General features: G+C 36.0%; 1 long non-coding RNA gene and 1 other non-coding gene across 2 annotated transcripts; one reads left to right on the top strand and one right to left on the bottom strand.

The window, feature by feature from the left end:
• Window positions 1-18,996: 18,996 nt before the first annotated feature.
• Window positions 18,997-19,069, bottom strand: trnar-ccg (transfer RNA arginine (anticodon CCG)). The gene has a single exon. It is a non-coding gene; the product is annotated as a tRNA-Arg (tRNA).
• Window positions 19,070-20,968: 1,899 nt separating this feature from the next.
• Window positions 20,969-21,841, top strand: LOC132151331 (uncharacterized). Its single transcript, XR_009436383.1, has 5 exons — window positions 20,969-21,016; window positions 21,130-21,230; window positions 21,329-21,394; window positions 21,477-21,553; window positions 21,695-21,841. It is a non-coding gene; the product is annotated as an uncharacterized LOC132151331 (long non-coding RNA).
• Window positions 21,842-22,903: the final 1,062 nt, after the last annotated feature.

Raw genomic sequence — 22,903 nt, 5'->3', positions numbered from 1 at the left:
TCTAGTTGGGTTGTGGGTGTTGACATTTATAGGTTTAGTCAAATCCTGTGACATTGCACATAGAATGGGATTAACAAATATAATTGTCTGATGATTGGCTCAGTATATTTTATTTTACTATGGAGAAAGTTATATTAAAGTCTGCGTGAACCGGAAGTTGCAAACGACTTTTCTCCAGTGTTGTGAGGATTTCCCAGTGAAAAGGAATATTGAACAGAGGGCAGGGTTTTACTCTAGCACTCCTCCTCTCCATCTCTCGCTCAGTACAGACTAACGATTTGAGGGGTGTGGTGAGAAGGCAAAATCGCGTCACACCCCTTCCAACTTCCAGAGCTCTTCCTGTCCATCCAATGCTACCACATCTTTAAATTACTATTAGTATTATTTGAAGTTAACATTATTAAATACATCACGAAATACACCACAAAACTAGTTGAGGATAAAAAATTGGTATTAAAATTGGTACAATTCCAGCATTATGGACGTGACATTTCAATGCATTTAATAGCCTACCAATACATTCAAACGCCTGTTTATATATTGTTTTATTGTTTTATTTACTGTTTTATATTTAATATGAATACACATGCTATGTGTGTGACAAATGTGACATGACCTGACAAAAAAAAATCCAAATATTTTTTAGTAGGCTAATTCAGTGAATTACACTGCGCAAACCAAAAGTAGGTTAATACTACCCCCCCGGATGAAGAAGGGTCGGCTCTTCACAGAACATAAAATATAAATTTTCTTTTCTTTTTCGTGTTTGAAAGATAAAATCTGTCACTTTTGACCAAAACAGGTGTTACTTTATGTAAATGTATTTATACATTTTTAAATAGTTTCTAAACAAATGTCCTTGGTAACTTTGGCCCAAAGTAACCTTTGATAAACAGCTGTGCATGTTGCATCTGCTTATTTATTATAGTCAAAATAATCCAGCAATTATGTTTTGGATATCAATAATGAGGCATGGCTACAGGTCATAAATAACAAATAGACATTACAAAAATTTTACCATTCATAAGAATTTAAGTTAATAAAAACATCAAAAAACAAAGAATAAATGTATTTAATTTTTTATGAAGAGTAGGCTATTAATGGAACGGTCATTTTTGACTGGGAACAAAAAATTGTTTAACATGACATTGAACACAACAAGGTTAAACGATGAGATGGGTCTCTCTCCTACAAAAACAGAGTGCCTTTTGTCTGACAACTGTCAATGCGTGAACATGTTTACATTTAGGCTATTTCAATAGATTTTTTCAGTCAGTTAACAAATAGCATGCATATAGACTATTAATTGTAGCGGCTAACAAATACAGTGTGGGTAAACTCTTAATTTGAAAAATAATGAATGCATTTCCTGGCAATCAGATTTAGCACCACCCACAGGGGAAAAACCAAAACCAAAAATCAAGTCATAATTTCGTTTTTTTCGTTTTTTTTGAAAAACCTATATAAAATATAAAATACCTGGACCCACTTCGTCTGCGATAAAAAACGCAAACGTGATCTGGTCCAATCAGGGTATATTCCGGGTCCGTGTACCTTCGTATAATTAGTTTTTTAATTTAATATTGAAATCTGAAAAATGAAAAAACTGCACATTTTTCTTTTTTTCATTTGTCCAAACAAAACGAAAAATCAAGGCTTCGTTTTTTCGTTTTTACGTTCAGGGACAGAAAACGAATAAACAACTTGAATATTCGATCCCTACATGTGGGCGGTAATGAAACGCCCCCCTCCGCTGATTGGTCAACCAAACATTACAACAAAATGATAGTCCTAAAAACATAATAAGAGTCCTATGGATTCTTAACGTGTTTATTTCTACTACATTTTATCTCTTTCTCTTCATCATTTTGATCCTTTGGCACAAGGCTGTTTTATTATAGTACCCACCTATCAAAATCTGTCTGGCAAAGCTGCGCGATGCACTGCAGCCCGGGGAGAATATAGCCTATTGTACCGAAGCACAGACCGCTTTCAGTTTATGTGAACATCTAGTTATAACTTTTGTTTTAGACAATATGCTGCACTTTAAACTATGGGGGAACTTAAATAAAATGACAGATATGAATAGAAATTAGCACATATATTATTTTTCTATTTTGAGTTTTATTCATAGAGCACTTTAGGCAAATTTCAGAAATCATAGGTTGTTTTCCCACTAGCATGGGACTAATGGTTCGTCAGAGTGCTTGTTCCAGTGATTGAATTTAGTGAAATGTGAATTCGACGTCATGGTTTGAAAGTAAACTCATTTGAGTTATAAGAACATATCAAAACCCTGAAATAACACTTCGAACAATAAACCATAGATCAGTGTCAGAAATTAACTTTCCCAAAATGATTTTGTTGTTTTTTTTTGTTTTTTTTTTACATTTTACATTTTGTATGTCATATTTAATGTTAAATTTTACATAAAAAAACATTAGAATAATATGACAATAGGCTGTTACCAATTAAATCAGTATTCAGAGATATAGACCCTGTGTCTGAAGATACTTTTATAGATGTATTTACAGTTTAATGCTGATCAGACAGCTGTACGTGCATTTACATAGCAATTACAAATGCATAATGATTTAAGATTAATGTTTTATACAACATTTTTAATATAGAAATAAATATGAACAATTTTTTTAATGAAATGAAAATGATACTTGAATTATGAAAGTAATATCACCACTAGGTGACGGTATTTCATTGTGTTAATAAAGAAGCCTTTTATTCAATCTATTCGTTCAAAATGCTTCATTAATTGTTTCAGAAATAAAATCAAGTTGCTGTCTATAATAATTGGTCAGTGAATTGTTGTCTATAATAATGGATCTTTCAAAGACTGTGATTCTTTAAGGAACGATACACCATTCTTTGCTCCTGCTGTGAGTCACACAGCAGTTCTGTGACGTGGGCAGCGAAAATAAAAATTTTCTATACTATCAGTTAGAGGCCAGTAACCAATATGAATTAAATAAACTCATCTTATTGTCTAAAACTACCTATGTTCACATAAATGAATAGTGGTCTGCGCTTGTCTAATACATTCTCCCCGCGCTGCGGTGCACAAAGTATAAGTTGTGAGTGCAGGTGCGAAGTAAATTAATATTTACTTGATAAACTAAATGTTTCACTGGTAGGTTGCATAATTTATGCCTACACAAAAGAAAGTTCTGTAGGGTTTGCCTTGGTACGGTTTGTGTCAAGCTATTCGTTAATCTGGGCTGCGTCGATAACGATCGATTTTAGCGCTGAAGACCGTTTTCTACGAGTCATTTTACGATCGTCCGTTATTGTTTCATGTGCGTTTCCCAAAAATGCACTTAACACAGTCGCACGTAGCCATGCTTTAAGTGCTACTTAGGAGTCTCTATCCGTTTGTCAAGTGATGAAATGTCATCTTATAGAATGGCTCGGAATTGTAGTAGGCCTACACAATCGTTTATTGAAATGTTTACCTAATATCTCTGCGTTCCAGAGAACTCGGATATAATAACAATTATATTATATTATATTATATTATATTATTATGGTATAGTGTATAATATTATACTTTACATAATAATAATAATATTAATATTAATAAATATAGAGAGAGAGACAAAAACGTGATTTTTCAGCTGTTTTTCTTGCATGTCAGCAAGTTATTGACAGAACCCACCCCCCAAGCATATTTCCTACATATTTTATCAATTTTTTGTTCAATCATTTAATTTAGATGTATTTTTATTTTTTTCTGCACTTTTTAATTATTTAATAATAATAAAAAAAACATTGTAAAAAGAAAGATTTATGCGATCACCTGCAGGGCAATCAGCAGATTAGAAATTAAACTTTATTCAAGTGCAATGTGATTATAAGGATTTGATTGTATTTTATTGTACATTTTTTACTCGTTTTTGCGGTTGTTTTAAATGAATTCATAATTGAAAAAATTAAAAAAGGCAGAAAAAATTAAAATACACATAATGTAGGAAATATACTTCAAAATTATACATTGATAATCTATAAATGACTTGCTGACTTGCACGAAAACCAGCAACCTATTGGACCCCAAAATAATATCTCTCTCTCTCTCTAGGCTATATAATGATAATAATAATAATAATAATAATAATAATTATTATTATTATTATTATTATTATTATTATTATTATTATTATTTAAATTATAATCTTATTCGTATAATGCAATATAATATAATACAAAATATTATATTGTACCCGCATTGTCTGGAACACAACATAAGGTACACATTTGGGATAACAACCAATGGTTTCTGAAATTTGCATAAAGTGCTTTATGAATAAAACTCAAAATAGAAAAGTAATAAATAATAGATGTGCTAATTTCTATTCATATCTGTCATTTTATTTAAGTTCCCTCATAGTTCAAAATGCAGCATATTGTCTAAAACAAAAGTTATAACTAGATGTTCACATAAACTGAAAGCTGTCTGCACTTCGCACAGCTTTGCCAGACAGATTTTGATAGACGTGGATACTATAATAAAGCAGCCGTGTGCCAAAGGACCAAAAGGCTCTGCCTCTGTATGGTTTGTGTCAAGCTATTCTTTGATCTGGCTGTTTGATGAAGAGATAGAGATAAAATGTAGTAGAAATAAACACGTTAAGAATCCGTAGGACTCTTATTATGATTTTAGGACTATCATTATATTGTAATGTAGGGATCGAATATTCAAGTTGTTTATTCGTTTTCTGTCCCTGAACTTAAAAACGAAAAAACGAAACCGAAGTCTTACATTTTCGTTTTGTTTGGACAAATGAAAAAAAGAAAAATGTGCAGATTTTTCAGATTTCAATATTAAATTAAAAAACGAATTATACAAAGGTACACGGATTACGGACCCTTCCGTCCATTCCAAATCCGTTTTCAATTAAAAAACAGAAAACAATAAATGTGATCGTTTTTAAATTTATAATATCCGTCATAAAATGAAGAAAAAAGAAGGAATTAATACATTTTCCTATATTTCGTTTTTCAATCTTCTTAAAATTTTGAAAAATGAAATAAAATCTTAAAAAGCTACATTTTCCACGACGGAGCTAACTTTTTTCATCAGCATTTGCAAACATCAACAGCAGGGGGAGCAAAGACGCGGCAAAATTATTACAATGGCATCTTTAGCAAGGCACGCAGATGTTATCGTCAACATGATTGATGATCATATGACTAATGAAAATATTTCTGCGCACCTATCCCAAATGGGTTTGCAAAAATGCTCTGTAAGGAGTGTTCACAGATTTTGCAAAGAACACAACGTGAAAAGACGCAGCCACGTTGATGATAGTCATCTCAGAAAAAAAGCAAAGGACTATTAACGTTACATACTTTTTCAAACACACACTGAAAGTTTATTATAGTATGTCGCGATGACACAAATCACGCGATAAAGTTTTCATGTTATGATTTAACCTACTGTAACGTCAAGAGACAACAGAACCCGTGTGGACCTCATCACGTCGCGCCGGATTCAGTGTGTTAAATGCTCTCCTAATTGTCGCTTTGGATAAAAGCGTCTGCTAAATGAAACGTAATGAATTATTGATTTCTGCTGTCTTTTGTTGCCTACGTGCTGCTTGCGGAGTAGAATTATCCTTTCACAATAATTCAAATTTGTTTTGCAATATTTGCAATATTTGTTTGCCAATATTTTAAGGAATTACACTTCAATTAAATTCCCTAAAATTAATTTAATTCCATTAAACAAAAGATCAACAATAAATCACCTTTATTTATATAGTGCTTTTAATAATACAGATTGTGTCAAAGCACTGAACATTATCAAATAGGAGAATAGAGTAATTTATAATGACAAGTTTAAACACTCAATTTCCAGTTAAAGACATTTTATTATTGAATGCAGAGACATCATCTAGGTCAGCTCAGTTTAAATAGGATCTGTGTAATCAAATCAATGATAATCGCTAGAAAAAAAGAGATAACATTTACTATTTTATGTTCAAACTATTAAATTAAATTAGTTTTATGTATAAAGGCTGTGTGTTCCAGTAGTGTTAACTGCTGTATTGTAGGCTATTTATGGGTTGCTAAATATACATCTAATGAAAAACTTGTGAAGTTGTTTAACTATGGAAATGGTAAATGAGTCAATAAATAAGTGATCCCTTGTGCACATGTGCATTCATCTCCATCTGAGATATTACAAAATGGAGTATTACAAAGTGCTTGATGTTGTGGATATGCAGTTCAGAGAACGTTTTGAGCAGGAAGGGTTGCTGATGCTAAGGAATCTGGAAAACATCCTCTTAACAGTGGTGTTTTATAATGTGGTACAAATGTACCCAGAACTGGACAAAATATCCCTTAACACACAATTGGCAATGTTCAGATCAAAGCATAATATGCAGTCCAGCAGTGAAACAGATAGCATCCTTCAGGGGATGTGTCCAGAAATCCGAACTTTCAGTGGTCTCAGAAGGCTAAAAACATGGCTTCGTTGTACCATGACACAAACAAGGCTGAATAGTGTTGCTGTTTGTCATTTAAACAAGGAAAAACTTGATCAATTAGAGTGAAAAAAAAAAGCTCAACAATTTTTCGAAAAATTCAGTTTGGAAGTTTTTATTAAAAATCTCACTTCGATCTTGACAATATTAAAAACTTGTAAATACATCGATTTAGGTTTTATTGATATATTTTCATAAAATGTATGTTGTATAAAATTACTGTAGATGTAATCTGTATAGTCATTTAACACTTGTTTTTGTCTAACTGTTAAGAAGTAAGAAAAGTTATTGTTCAAATGTAGTGTAACTGAAATATTGTATATCATTAAAATATCTTTATTTCATAAAAATGAAGTAGAGATGGTCTCACATTGCTCTCAAAGTCCTGCAGTATTTTTAAATTTTGAATATGATTTCACAAAAATAGGTTCCAAGCTATCATGGCATGTTCCCAAAATTGCCACTTGGGTGCTGTAAAATGCCAATTGGTATTCTATTTAGAATTTATTGTTATGAACATCAGTTTTGGGTCATATCACCATACAGCTGCCCCCCCCCCCCCCCCCCCCTTCACACTTTTAAAATGGCTGCTACGCCCCTGACCATGTCTGTTAAAAACAACTTAACAATCTATCAGAAAGTTTACAGGTTAATACATGCCCCATTAACAGTTATTCTTTGTGTTTCAGTCTTAAATCAATGGTTCTCAATTCCTGACCTGAGTGAACACATCCCTGCACTTTTAAGATGTCACAGACTGGAAACATTTTTGACTCCCTGACAAGATATTTCTATGGACCCCTACCCATTAAAAACACTATATCACAATACTTTGTCCCTTATTAACAATTTAAAATTGGTGTTAAATGTGACACCAGGTAAACTGGTCTAACTAGATTTGAGAATCATTGTGAAATAAGCATCAGTTTTGAAGCCAGGATTTTCTTTCAGAGAAGCTGTGACAAAAAAACAGCATGTGGGATCAAATCCGGGTTGACCATGGAAAAGAGTTCTATATGTGCCTGTATATCCAAGAGCTGCTGTCCAGACACAGAACCAATATAAACAGGCAACCATATGTACAGACAAAATCATCAAGGGTACGTTTTTCCTGCCACATAAAACACCTCACCTGAAGTCCATCATTTCTTTACACAATAAAATAAATAGTATGATACTGTATCCACAGAACCTCAAAGTTGAGCGAATATGGCCAGAAATAAATAACAGGGTCAACTCTCCCCTGAAAGAATCCCTGCTGCAACTTCAAGACCAAGAGGTGATCAACATGGAGGAAAACACAACTAGATTTTGTGTATCCGATCTCACTTGTCAGGTTTCCTCAATTGGGCTCGAACGAACTGTGCTATCATGGAATGCACATAGGATTGCAGGTACTGTATTTCTAAACATGCATTTTCTTTTTTGGTTGTAACAATGTAAACATACAAAATTATATACAAATCATTATTTTGTATATAATTGCACCATTGTCAAGCTACACTTTGGGGTAGATTTTGTGTCCTCTCTATGATCGAGATCCCAGCCATTTCATGCTAGAGTTGGCTTTACTTACAACATTTTTAAACCTTTCTTCTTATTTATATATTAATTATGGTACTGCTGTTGTAGGAAAAGGAATACCAAATATCTTGGCTGAAGGTGGGTGTCCAGCAAAGATTTCAGAGGAACTTCTTCCACAGGCCTCTGTGGTTGCTGACATGTACCAGCAAGATGTGGGGTCCTGTCTGACCAGAACATCAACATTCGGGACAGATCCCTTTTCTTGTGAGGAAGACAGAGCCCAGGCGGAGGAAGAATTTGCTGATCATTATCCAGACATTACACCGTGCTTTGATCAGGCTGTAAATTATGAATTCACACCCTTTAAAGATGTCATATTACATCTCATAAATGTAACAAGACGTTATTCATGAAGATGAAGGTTTAATTAAGAATACCAGGAACAAGACATCATAAAACTAACATTTATTACATGTTCCTGTGAACAATAATTTTACAAAGTACAAAAACAAGTCTTTTGAACATAGGCATTATCAATTGTATTAAAACAATGACGTAATCTGAGGTATAAAACTGTCACATTAAAGCTTTAATAAAGTGCTATCCAGTGCTGCATTTTACTTCAAAAGTTGAACTTGACACTTAAACAGTGATATTTGGTATATAATTACTCTGATTAAAGCAGAAAAAGTGCTGCCAGTAGTGCTTATCACTTTTAAGTCAATAACTGAACAGTAATAACTTTTTTTAATACTGTATATTCAAGAGAATATATACTCTTAACATGTAACAACCACCAGTAACTAATAAAGAGCTGCCGTAGTGGTGCCATATTATAAAACTTCTTAATGTGTGACACTTGTAACAGGTATACAGCTATTTTTCCCCACTGTATTTAATCTTTGATAAGATCACCAAAAGCAGACAATGCACCATCAATTCCTGTGACTCTGTAGGTGTTTTCCCTTGAGTTGTCTCCTCTGCATTTCACGCAGGCGTTGGCATTTCGCTGCCACTGGTCAAAGCACACTTTGCATGCAATGAGACTCTGACAGCAAACTGCAAAAACAGGATCATTCATGGGCCCTAGAAATTTAAAATAAAGAAAATTACTTGTTAGTTTTTTCATAATATTTCTGGGATCTTAATCCAGAGAGAAGAGAGGAAAGTATTACAGTTTAATTCATAAAATACTATCCTGGCTATGAACAAATCTTATAGAGACTTATTTATCTTGTTAACAAACCTTCACAAATTATGCAAGCAAATGCATTTTTAATAGCTGCACGTTCTTCGTCCGTGAATATAATAAAACGTCTGCGTGCCAACGTCAGCTCAGATTAGCCTCTTATAGCCTGTGCAACCTCTGGCAGTTCTTGGGAGGCCAACACCAGCTCTTCAATTCTCTCCAAGACCTCTGGTAGCTGGCTGTCATCATTCCGTTGGCTGAGGAAAGAAGTTACAATAAGCACACAATGTTTTTCAAATATTTAATTTGGTTACATTTTAGTAACTAAAATGCTCCAAATACCTGCTATTTTACCTTAATCTTCTCCTTTTGGAAATCATATCCAAAAACTGTTGTTCAGGCACAGCAAAAACCTTCATAGAATTTTGTTTCCAGTAAGCTGACCCTGGGGAAATCATTCATGTTTTAAAAGATGAATTATGTCAAGATTGAACAAGTGAACATTTTATAATAGGAAAACAACACTACTAAAATGCAGACACCAAAACAAGCTGCTTTCAATGTGCTTTTTACCCTCTATCAAGGCTTCATCAATCGGAACCTGATAATTTTTCTTCAACTTTTTTTGAAGGTCAGAAAAATTCTGGTCATTTTAATGTATTTTTATGTGAAGTAAACCCTTAATATCACAAATTTTTAAAATCATATTTATATTGTTTAGATGTATAACACTTTTTTATCAACTGGAATTACATTTCTCTGACCTTACTTGTGTTTTCTTTGTGTTTTTCTTAGATTTTTTTAAAACAGCTTATAGTCAATCTCATCTTTTGCAGTCACCTTTTGTTCCCTCTGTATCGAGAATTTCATTCCCCTGGCCATCAGTCAGTATCATACCATGTCCTGATCCAATAGCATCTTGGACTTTTGCCAATTTTTTTGACTGATGCCTCATGTTCATGAAAACGGATCGCCACAGTCTTTTGGGGTGTCCATTTTCCACCAACCAGATCAGCAAGAAAAACATTCCTTAAAATGAAAAGATGTTTAAATATCCAAAGACCACCCCTAGACCTAGGGAGAATGCAATGCCAACATACAGTGGTCACAGTATATTTCTGGCTTCAATAATTCAGGCAGACATCCAAGTTGTTAAAAAAACCTTGCTATTATTAGAGAGTGAACTGATAACATATGCCATTTGCTAAGGTCTTCAATTTTTCGTTAAAACTCAAAAGCATCAACCAAAACTGTCATATAATAATATTGTTCCTATGGGCAAAACATTTGTTGAACACACCGTTGAAAAGATTTTGACATACTTCTCCGCGGCGCAGACAAAGATGCCTGCGAAGCAAAACCAGCGGCCGCACTCGGCCGTTGAAATGCAAAGTGCACAGACCCATATCCAGCAGTGGGTCGAACACTTGAGTCCGGTGGTTGCACCTCTGCAGAATCTCCGTGAACTTCGTAGTGTCCTCTTGCAACAAGATCGACACTACTAAAAAATCCACTCTCTCCAGCGAAGATAGCTATGTTGCTATCATCTGTGGTGTAAACACTGGAACTACACACCTTAAATTAAAATTGATAGTTGTCTATAAGATTATATAGTTTTGCTTAATTGTAACATTTTCTAATAATTGGCACAGATGGGCAAATTCATCCCTGCAGGCTCACTGTCCTGCAGTTTAGACCCAACCTAGATAAAACTCGCCTGCCTGTAGCATTCCAGTAATCATTAAGACAGAGATTACCTGGCTAAGGTGTGCTTGATTAGGGATGCAGCTGAACTTTGCAGGACATTGGCCTGGATAATGCGAGTTTGCCCATCACTGCAATGGCATATGATATATATATATATATATATATATATATATATATATATAGGTGATACGTTTTCACAAGCAACCGGGGTGTACTGTCTCTTGCAGTAGCATCTGTAAGCTGCTGTAAGCTCTGTTGCTTCAAGTGAATATATGACCCTTTCATCACTGACATCATCTGCACATGTGTGTTGGCCTTCAGCGACAGCATGTGACAGTGTATTAGCAATTAACATGTCCTTACCAGGTGTGTATTGGACAATGAGGTCATACTTCTGTAGCTGAAAGAGCATACGTTGGAGTCTCGCTGGAGCTTTGCTCAGTGGCTTCTTGAAGATAGCCTCCAATGGCTTATGGTCAGACTGGACATTCACACTGCGTCCTTACACATACTGATGGAACTTTTTGGTCGAAAAGACAATCGCCAGTAGCTCCTTTTCAATCTGGGCGTAGTTCTTTTCTGTATCCGTTAAAGACCTGGACGCATATGCTATTGGTAGCCCCTCCTGCAACAGATATGATCCTAAGCCATCTTTGGATGCGTCTGATTGTATGGTGAGTGCTATGTTGGGGTCATAGTACCTGAGAACTGGTGTGTTTGTCAGTGCTGTTTTGAGTGCAGACAGTGCCTTGTCGTATTCTGGTTGCCACTGGAATGCAATGTCCTTTCTAAACAGCTGTCTGAGTGGAGCCATGAGTGATGCCTCACCTGGAATAAATGGTGCAAGATATCTTATCATACCCAAAAGACGCTGCAGTGCTTGTCTGTCCATGGGTGCTGGCATGCTTACTACTGCCTGTATCTTGCCGTCATCTGCTTTCACACCCTGTGGAGTTATCACATGGCCCGTGAAATGTACATTGTTCACCTTGAACTGGATCTTGTCGGGGGTTGAATTTCACATTGTGTTTTTTTTGCTCTCTCCATAATTTTAGCAACAATAACATCATGTTCTTTTTCTGTGGCAGCTGCGACAATCATATCATCAGCTACAATGTGTACACCACCTATGTCTCCGAACACTTCTTTATTTGTACTGCTGGAAAACTTCACTAGCAGACTTGATACCAAATGGTACACATTTTAATCTGTATCTACCCCATGGCGTGTTGAATGTGCATAGTAGGGAGGATTCCGTTTCAAGTTTGACTTGCCAATATCCGTCCTTTTCATCGAAAATGGAGAAAATTTTCTTTCCAGCAAGCTTGCACAGGACATCTTCAGTTGTCAGAATAGAGAAGTGTTGACGAAGAACAGCTTTATTTAGGTAATGAGGATCCAAGCATACTCGTAATGACCCATTCTTTTTTTCAGTTGCAACAAGGCTGTTGACCTAAGGAGTGGGCTGGGTGACTGGTGCTATGACGTCTGCTTGCAACAGCTGACCCATTGTGTCCTTCAGTTTGTCCAGCACTGCTAAGGGAATTTTTCTGCAGCCATGTATGACCAGGATTGCTTTTGGATCAACATTATGATGTTCACCCGGAAACTGACCGAGCCCTTCAAAAACTGTTGGATGTTGTGCTATCAATTCCTCTTTGGAGGTAGAATGCTTGATTACAACAGTCTCAACTCTTTTTAGCAGTTGCATCTGTTCACATGCTTCCTTACCAAGTATTGGAATGGACGAGTGTCGAGTGATGTAAAAGGGTAAGCAAACTTGCACTTTGGGTGTGACACACTGAAGATTGGCCACGCCTTCAGGTTTTAATTTAGTTCCACCATATGCCACCAGCATAGTTGAAGTCGGTTGCAACAATGCTGATTCGTGCAGAGATTGATAAATGTCGAGAGGTATAATACTGGCTTCTGCTCCAGAGTCCAATTTGAACTTCACTGTCACATTTCCAATGTCTACATCCATGTACCATGCATAGTGGAGTCAATATGCAATTATCGGGATGGTGCAGCAGACTACACTCTACAACAGTGGTTCTCAACCCGCGGCCCGTCACGAATTCAATTGCGGCCCACCATATGCTAAAGAAAAAAAGAAAAAAAGTTTTATAATTAATATATTTTTTTTTACATTAAAAAAATAAGGCTATTAATGAAATATAAGCTATATCCTAATGTTTTTATTTGAAATTATTTTGTTTTTCATATATTATTTTCATACCTACTCACATCATCACGTTATGCATTTAAGGAACACATACAAGCACGCACTAATTAGTTAAGGTAAAATTGAGCATCAGAATGGACAAATTTGTTTTTAAGGGAGAAAAAAATAAATGTGAAAAATGTACACGTACAAACAAGAATAGTCGCAGTATCAGTAGTGAAGGAAAAGTGCTGGATTTTCGGTTTGCCCCGCAACTCACTTGAAGAAGTTCAGGCAAATAGAAACACTATATACTACGTAGCAATCCTTAATTGAAGAAATGTGGCAAAACATCTCTGGAGAGAACCTCATGTTATTAAATTCGAAAGTGCTTTCCATATTTGGATCAACATAGGCTACATTTGTGAACACACATTTTCTGCAATGTTGCGCGTCAAGCAAGGGCGTGTCAAGGATTTTATACTTGGGGTGGCAAAGAGGGGGCAAGAGCAGAAGGAGGGGTGGCAAATATAGATCAGTGTTTGTACTCCCCATATATTCTATTCCCTAACACCAGTGTAGGGGAGTAACTACTTACATGTGATGGAATTACGTAATTTAACAATATATATAAATAAAAAAAATAAGTGCAATCTGTTACAGTAACTGAGAAAAATAAGTGTAATTAAATTACATAGGGGGGTTACAAAGGGGGGTTACATTTAACATACTTTAAAACAATTTATTTCTTAATTGCATGTTTTACAGCACTAAAACATGAGGCACCAATGTTTCAGAAGTTAAGTACACAGAATACGATGCATGCTTATTCAATAACTGTTTTATTTCCTGTTTGGGTTTATGCATATGCTTAAAGTAACTGTTTTTTCCTCCCCAAGGCATTGTTAGATGCCAGTGTTTCCTGTCATAGCTGTGGAAAAGATTTGATTTTAAAAACAGTATCATAGCTATCAAAAACTTTTTTTAATCTCAAAGTAAAAAAAAAAAAAAACTAAAGTCTGAATTTGTGGTGGCTATGGTTTTAAATTAAATGATTATAATCTTAATTTAAGTGATGAAGGTTTTTGAAAGTCTGCCAATAATCAGTGTTGATACTGTAAGGTTAACCCTTCCTGCTTTAACCCTCTGGAGTCTAAGGGTAATTTTGGGTCCTGGAGAAGTTTTGTCATTCCCTGACATTTGTGCTTTTTTCAGTTTCTTATAAACATCTAAATGACTAAAGTCTAATCTCACTGTAATCAGCACAAACTGGGCTATAATAATATGTGAGCAGCATGTATGTACATGATTGTGTTTTTGAGAAAAAAAATGTTATGCGTGGTTAGTAAAAAACTACAAATGTTAAATCACTTGAATAAGGCAATAAAACACATACAGAACATTGGTGAAAATCAGAATTATGTGAAAATCACCTTGTTTACTCACTTACAGAAAACATTATATTGATTTAAATTTTCTAAGACATCTTTTGTTTGTAAAAGTCATATGCGAGTAGGCGTCAACTATCATGAATATCATTGTGATTTACACCTGAGAAGACAAAGGCCTGCATAATGAGCAGCACGAATTATGTGCCCAGCTACATCTGATTCAAATATTATGCTAATTAAAAGTGAGTGGTGGTTTCAGACATCACAGTGCCGCACTCGCACTGACTCTTATTCTGCCTAAAAGAATGAAAAGACCGAGCTGAAGGCGGAGCGATTTGACCAAACATATGAAAGCAGCGTTTCATCTCCGCCCACAAGTGCGAATAAAATATTGAAGCCATAAACCGAAATGATCAAAACGTACACGGACCAAATGTCTTGTCCATGTTCTATCATTTGAATCCTCTTCTCGAGTCTTGAGTCTCTTGACCTTCTGCAAGCCCTGCCTTGTTCACGCAGTGATTGACGTGGTGTGAGGGGGTGGAGACGTGATCGGCGTGATTTTCAATGTGCACATTGAATTTTGCTACATTCATTGCGTGACACTGAATGAAAATGCAATTGTAAGTGTCTTGACTGTGAATGTTAATGCAATTAAGAAAAATAGCATTTGAATTATAATTTTGCCACAGTTTTTGCTTGAACATGTTATACATATCTAATAATTTCTGTAATACATTTTCATTTTAATTTTGCTACTTATAAAGCGTTAAAATTAGTATTCATTTAACATATTAAAACTAGTGTATGAAATGGCAAATGAAAATGATGTAATTTAATTTTTATTTTCATTTTGCACCAAACGTGGCACAAATGTATTGGAAAATGTAAATGTAAATACAGAAATGCATTGACATTTTACATATTGCATTGTCATTTTGCATATTACATTCCAAATTGAATATTGCTACTCATATGCTTCCATATCTCTCTACTAATAGTGAAGCTGTGAATTTTGATTACTTCAAAACACAAAGACATTTTCGCTATAACTTTTCTGTTTCAAAGCATTTTATTGACAAATCACAGGGCAGCTTTGATAATATTTTTGTTTCTGTCCGTGAGTGATCTGTTATGTGTCTGTACGTGTGTATGTGCAGTACAATCCTTGTAGGCAGAACTAGTTTAGAACGGCTATAGTTACAGCATTAATTGTGCTAGTGATTGAGCGGTAATGGAGCACTCTTCATGGAGAGCGAGCAGAAACCAGAAACAGAACACGCCAGACTCAAACTGAACTTGATGACGTAAATGTCACGTGAGCAACCTGTTAGTCTTCTAACCGCTGTGCCAAGAGAAATCTGAATCACTCACCGAATCTTGCAGACGTTGTTGAATAATTTTGTCCCGTTGCTTTTATGGACTCTCTATGGGCTTCTCCATTGAATTCATGCCTCCAAGTCCCCCCGATTGCCTCATAGACAGTAAAAGATTGCCTGCGAGCTTCTCCTCCTGTCCATATGGTAATTTATCAACTGTGCGACAGAGAGTCGCAGGTTATGATGCAATCGTTAGTCTATTTTTTACAAAAACTGCTTCTACGGGACCAAAATATACAAGGTAATTGAGCCTTTTATACATTTTCGTGTTTCTTTAGAAATAATGAATGGACAAATGGAGTCTTTAAACGCATCAGATGTAAAGTTATTCGCTGTCAAAGTGACGCCACAATGAATGGGAGTCAAGGGAATGCTTACAGCAGGTGGGGGTCCGCTAGCCAATGGCGGCGCCCAGGGGTGCTTCAATAAAATATGAAATGGTGCCCCCCTGGGAAAACCCGTAATGGCAAAGATGGCGGTTGTATGCACGTGTCCCACCCCTCCCGCTGGAAAGGCAATCATCTGCTTTTAACAGTCAAGCCGGGAAACATTTAAGCCTATCGTCTGGTTCCACTGACGTATGCGCACATTTGAGGAACCCTTGCGTATGCGTAGTAAAAGTATAACCTGTGGGGAAAATGGCATTTGAAACCTTATTTTGGGGCAAAGTCATCAACATTTTTCAGCAATATTTATCATATTTTACTGTTGTTTCTATACATATAGTTTTTATGTCCCGGTGACCAGTAAAAGAGCAGTTCTGACTCTATGCCCATTCATTTAGATAGGAGCCTGGTCTTGTTAGTCTAAAATAGCTGCCCGGAGCCGTTGCCAAGATGGCGGCCGAGTGGCACGACTTGCCTAAAAGGACTTTGATCGTAGTCACACACTCTTTCTGACTGGAAGACCTCAGGCAGTATGGGTCGGCAGCAACACATCCAGCACCATCACATTGAACATTGGGGCCCTCAAGGATGTGTGCTGAGCCGCCTCCTCTTCACTCTGCTGACCCATGACTGCACACCGTCACACAACTCCAACCTCTTCATTAAGTTTGCGGATGACACGACTTTGGTGGGTCTCATAAGCAACAAAGATGAGACAAACTACAGGAGCGAGGTGAGCCGCCTGGCCGAGTATTGCAGTGACAACAATCTCTCTCTGAACGTGGAGAAGACGAAGGAGATTGTAGTTGACTTCAGGAGAGCGCACACTCAGCACGTTCCTCTGACCATCAATGGTGCAACTGTCGAGAGAGTGAGCAGCACCAAGTTCCTGGGTGTGCACATCACAGAGGACCTCTCCTGGACTGAAAACACAGCAGCACTCGCCAAGATCACAACAGCATCTCTACTTCCTCCGCAAACTGAGGAGAGCCAGAGCCCCACCCCCCATCATGTACACCTTCTACGGAGGCACCATTGAGTGCATCCTGTAGAGCTGCATCACTGTGTGGTATGGCGCCTGCAACGCGTCCTGCCGAAAGACTCTGCAACGCATAGTGAGAGCAGCTGAGAAGATCATTGGTGTCTCTCTCCCCTCCCTCCAGCACATTTACGGAACCCGTCTCACTCACAAAGCCCTCTGCATCACAGGTGATCCCACCCACCCATCACACAGCTTCATCCACCAGGCTGTCAGGAAGCTGAACTCCCTCCCGAACTCCCCCACCTCCCCTCTTCTGCCCCCGGCACCACTGAACTATGAACCCTTTCGGCCATTTGCCTTGCGCTGCTTTATTTAACTTTATTTTTAATTTTATTATATGTCTTTTTTTACATTCCCTTATGGTATGGTTGTATCTAAACTTTATATTTGATCTAGATTTTTAGGCTCTACTGTTAATGTTATCTGTACGCACCAGGGGTCTGAGAGTAAAGCAATTTCGATTTTCTGTATGTATGTACTGTACATGTGGAAGAATTGACAATAAAGCAGACTTGACTTGAGTCTGTGGAAAGATAGTGCCAAAAGATCTGTAGACGTGTGCAGAGTGATCTGTGAATGCCCTGTGATCTGCAAACACAGATTCAACACTTGCATGCTGAGCTTTGCACAGAAAGTGTAAGAATGTCTTTTTACAGTGGTTTGAAAATACAAGTTAGACCGTGTTTGTTTGCAAATTGTGAGGAGGGCATTTGTAGAGTTTTTAATGGAAAAAACAGTGAAACAGCTGTGCCAAAATTCTGAAAACAAATGCAACACAATCTACAAACAAGTAATGAACCTTATGCGCAGACAAATCACTTTGCATTCATTCAAATTCTGGTTGTCAAGTACAAGTCACTGATTTCTATTTGTGAATCATGAAGAGTCTGTTTGTGGATTTTTTATCTATTTGTAGATCTTGTTTTACATTTGCGGATCATGAGGAGTTTGTTTGCAGATTTGGAATCTATTTACAGATTGTGTTTTACATTTGCAGATTTTACATTTATTTGTAGATCTTGTTTTGTGTTTACAAATTGTAATATGCATTTTTGACTAATAGTCTCTTCATTTTCAATGATTATGGCATTATATTGTCACAACAGCGAAACAATAGTGTCAGAATTCTGAAAACAAATGTAACACAATCTACAAACAGAACATGATCTTCACCTGCAAACAAGTCACTTTACATTCATTCAAATTCTGGTTTTCAAGTACAAGTCACTGATTTCTATTTGAGAATCAGGATGTTTATTTGTGGAATTTTAATCTTTTTGTAGATCTTGTTTTACATTTATGGATCATGAGGACTTTGTTTGCGGATTCTTTATCTATTTGTAGATTGTTTTGTGTTGTAATATCTATTTGTGACTTTTAGTCTTTCCATTTTCAATGGTTTTGGCATCAATTTACCCCCATACCGAATTAGGCTCCTCGAATAAAAGTATGAATCGTTGACTTTTCACCAATGTTTTCCCAATTAACTCTCGATTGAATATTATTTACTTGTATTATGAGTCTTTGAGAATGCAAATCCAACAAAAGCAGTCAAAAGACCCTAAGTCTTTCAAAGGCAGAAGCTTAAGTAAATAGAAAAAAATATAATTAGTGCATTAATATGAGCGAACAAAAACTGATTACGTCACGAATGAAATACCAGCAAATTTATGTAATATGCGTTATACGGTGCAAAAAATGCAACCCGTCGAGACGACCCAGATGGGACTCGAACCCACAATCCCCAGCTCCGGAGGCTGATGCCTTATCCATTAGGCCACTGGGTCAACACGGCAAATAGAGTGGAAACGTATTATTCTGAAATATGGAGAATTAAACGTTGGTAACTTTATATATAAAAAGCAGTTATTGGGACAGTAAATTGATATTTTTCTGTGAAAATTTGGGTTTGTGAGATGCTATCGTGTGATATCGCGAGAACCAGTGACCAGAAAACACGTCTTGGGTGTTTACTTATCATCATTACATAATATATCTTTGAACAATTTAGAGAATACGAGTAAATATTTAAAAAAAAAGATAAGTAACGTTATTGCATTAACAACAAAATCTGATGGTTAAACAATATACAAAATTTGCAAAGTACTTAAAACTGCCGAGATGTCAGGGAAAAATATTTAATACTCCAATAAAAACATGCAGACACGGAGGTTTTTTTTTTTAATCAATACATTAAATAGATCGAGCTTGTCAAGAATCAGCGTATAAATCAGAGATTATATTTTTATGGGGAGGTACCAGCCTTCTCAGCTCTACCTTTGGAGAAAAGCGTAACAGTTTTAGATCACGTGTGACGTGATAACCAATCATACAATACGAGCGCCAACCTCCCGCTCTCTCTCGGAGAAGGGTCTGGCTGCAGACCATGGGCGAGTGGAGCTCCACTCTCGAACCGGAAATACGTCACCTCCACTTGAAAACATCAAGATGGCGTCGCCGTGAGTTCTTCACTCAGGTAATTTTATCTCAGCATCGCTAAAATGGTGAACTGACGCTGTTGTAACGTGCAGTGTAAGAAAAACGCACAGGGCTTGCGTGAAATTACTCACAAAAGGATTAATAAACACTATGGATTTATAGATTTATATTATATCGCGAGCAATGTTGATGCCTGGCCACTGATCTATAAATCATTTATACACCCTATATAGTCATGTAAAGATCACTGTGTCTGGCCAATGTTTTTATTTTAATTTAAAAATTTTTTTTTTTTAATTAAGGTATCAAGTTCAATTACAAACCTTTACGGCACATTTCAACAACTGAACACATATTATTAGTGTTGATACAGCCAAATAGAAAGAAAAAAATACAAAAATAATCACAATAATCACACCATAAGATAAAACAGAATAAAAAAGGGAAAGAAAAAGAAGGATGAGGGTCTTATTCTAAAAGCAAAAACAAGTTAAAAGCATGTCCATCATGTAATGAAGAGACTTTAAAATATCTTTAGTTCATTCTTTCATCCGCTGAAGTGAGGTTTAACCTTTAAAAGCTTACATCTATGAATGTAGTATTTGCACAAAGTAATTAAGTTATTAATCAAAAATTCTAAGATCTTTTCCTTCAACAATACTCCAACCTTAATTGAGATCACAGTCAAGCGGTGTATTGATTTATGTTTTGAATGAAGCCAGTTTTGAAATTCCAGCCAAAAAGTCTTTACAGATTCACATTGGAAAAACATGTGATCAACACAGTTTCTATATCTTTCTCACAGAACCTGCATGAATGGTTCTCCTAATTAAATCTTTCATGTAGGAAGTTATTAGATGGGTAAATGTCATTGTGAATTTTAAATCTTACTTCTTTGGCTTTAGGAAGAACTGAATAAGTAAAATAACGCTTCCTTATTTTCTTTGCCTCTTCTTCACTAAATTCTTGAAGAACATACTTTCTTTTCAGTTGACTGGGGAAGTACGGTTTGGATAATACATTTCTGATAAACTTATTTGTTAATTGTTTGTTCTTTAAATTTTTACCTTCATTACATGACAGCTAACATAGGAATAACTTAGTTTTCGGTGGCTTGTGTTAAAATAACGTAGTGAATAATGAAAGGACACAATCGTTTTGTATGTGTATGCCTTTAGCATTTGTTTTATAATGTTAAAAAGGTCATATGAGGAGGTTTTTTTCATATTTAATTTTTCATTCACTTGCAGGGATAGGATTGGCATGGAAAATGCAGCACTCTTTACATTTTAATTGTATGTTGCCATCCTAGAAGTCAAAGTCTTTTTACATGTGACATTAACATGTACATATTTATTTTTTCTATTTTGTTGTTCTATTATTCTATTGTTTGACTTTTTTGTTTCAGATCAAATGTATATCAAGTGTTATCCATGCTCATAACACCTCCACAAATAGAGACTGGATCTTCTGTGCACCATCATCTTGTCTGCTTTAGGACTGTCAAAGGTGTTTGATGCTGTACTTTTCTGTGTTGAATTTACATCAGTATACAGACATAGTCTTGTTCCAGTTTTGCTGTGCTCATGTCTTCTTTGTGTCCCCAGCCCAGCAATCAGATGCATCAGAACAACAAAGCACAACTGTGGTGGCCCAGGAACCTTCAGCAACAAGTACATTGCTTTAACATTAATGATAATGCAATGTCAGTATTGTAATTAAACTTGACCCATCTGATGTAATTGTTCATGCCAGAGATTTAACAACATTGTCAGTCAGGAGCATATTTAACTAATAGGAGGCACACTTCAGCTGGCTTGATAGTGACTTCAGTAAGTGTGATTGACCCTCTTGTTTTTTGTGGCTATAACAATTAGGCCAAGTAATCTCACTCTCTTCCATTTCCCAAACATGAAACCTTTGACTGAAACATTAAAATGTATTTATTTTTTATTTTTGTTGATACTGAACAGGTGCAGTGAAGATATTTAAAGAGACACTATCACATAAAGTACAGAAAGCCTTACATCATCTCTAGGTGCAGTCGCCTACAGTGCAGCCAGCTTCACAAAGACTGTGGGGCTGGTCACCAGGGAAATGGACAATAGGGAGTGCTTTTGGGGTTTACTCCGAAGATGACCACCTTGGCTACTGTAGCTGGGATTACTTCACTGAAGATGGAGGTCTTGAAGAGTAAAGTGTGTGTGTGTGTGCACACACATTGTGTATTTACTGTAACAATTATGGTCACTTGCAGTTCATGTGTTTTCAGTGTAGTGTAAGATGTTTATTATTATTATTACTCAAAAACAATTAAAACTGCTAAATTGTGGAAATTATTCTTCATTATTTTACTGTGGTTTATATGTATATGTTGTTATTTTGCTTAAAATACAAAATTAAAAAAACAAAGTTCTGGTTGAGGTATTATTTTAATAATTTATTTAATATTTCATTTATTTTTCACTGCTAAATATCACAAACATAAGGTAAACTTTCTAAAAATGTATGGAATGTTACATTGGCAGTTGTACATTGGTAAAACAAACATGAACAAAAGGCAGAAGCCCTCAAAATATGGATTGTGGATGTCTAGTGCTAATTGCTGGGGGGGGGGGGGGGGGTTAAAAAACCGCTGTTGTGTCATAAACCCTTAAAAGATAAGTATCGATTATTATTTTTCTTATTATTTCTACTAGGTAAAAGTAACAAAGATAAAAGTACAGAACATATTAACATTACGTACAAAGAGGTGACATAACTTGGCCGCGTCATTTGTGGAGGTGACGTAATTCTACGGAAAGTGTTGCCTGTGCCAACATGGCGGCGGCGTTGCTAGTGGAGGTGACGTATTTCCGCTCTTGAGTGGAGCTCCACTCGCCCGTATGTCTGCAGCCAGACCCTCTTGCTCTCTCGTGAAGCCAACAAGGAAGTGACTAAAACTGTAATTCATCGACCGGCCGCTTGAGGCTGGCTGCAAAAGGGATGTGTACCATTTATTTATTTTTTATTTAAAAATCAACATTGTTAATAAATATATTGTATCTGTCTCTATTAAATCACTACTAAATATTACATCTGGTAATTTCACGACCTTTTAGTTTTAATTTAACAAGGAAAACTGTATTAATTTAACAAGGAAAACGAAAAGGAAAAAGTGTATATATATATATGTATGTATG

Source organism: Carassius carassius, chromosome 10, assembly GCF_963082965.1.
Source record: "Carassius carassius chromosome 10, fCarCar2.1, whole genome shotgun sequence".
NCBI classification, from domain to species: Eukaryota; Metazoa; Chordata; class Actinopteri; order Cypriniformes; family Cyprinidae; genus Carassius; species Carassius carassius.
The sequence above is the reverse complement of the archived record's forward strand: the minus strand, read 5'-3'. Positions and strand labels throughout refer to the sequence as shown.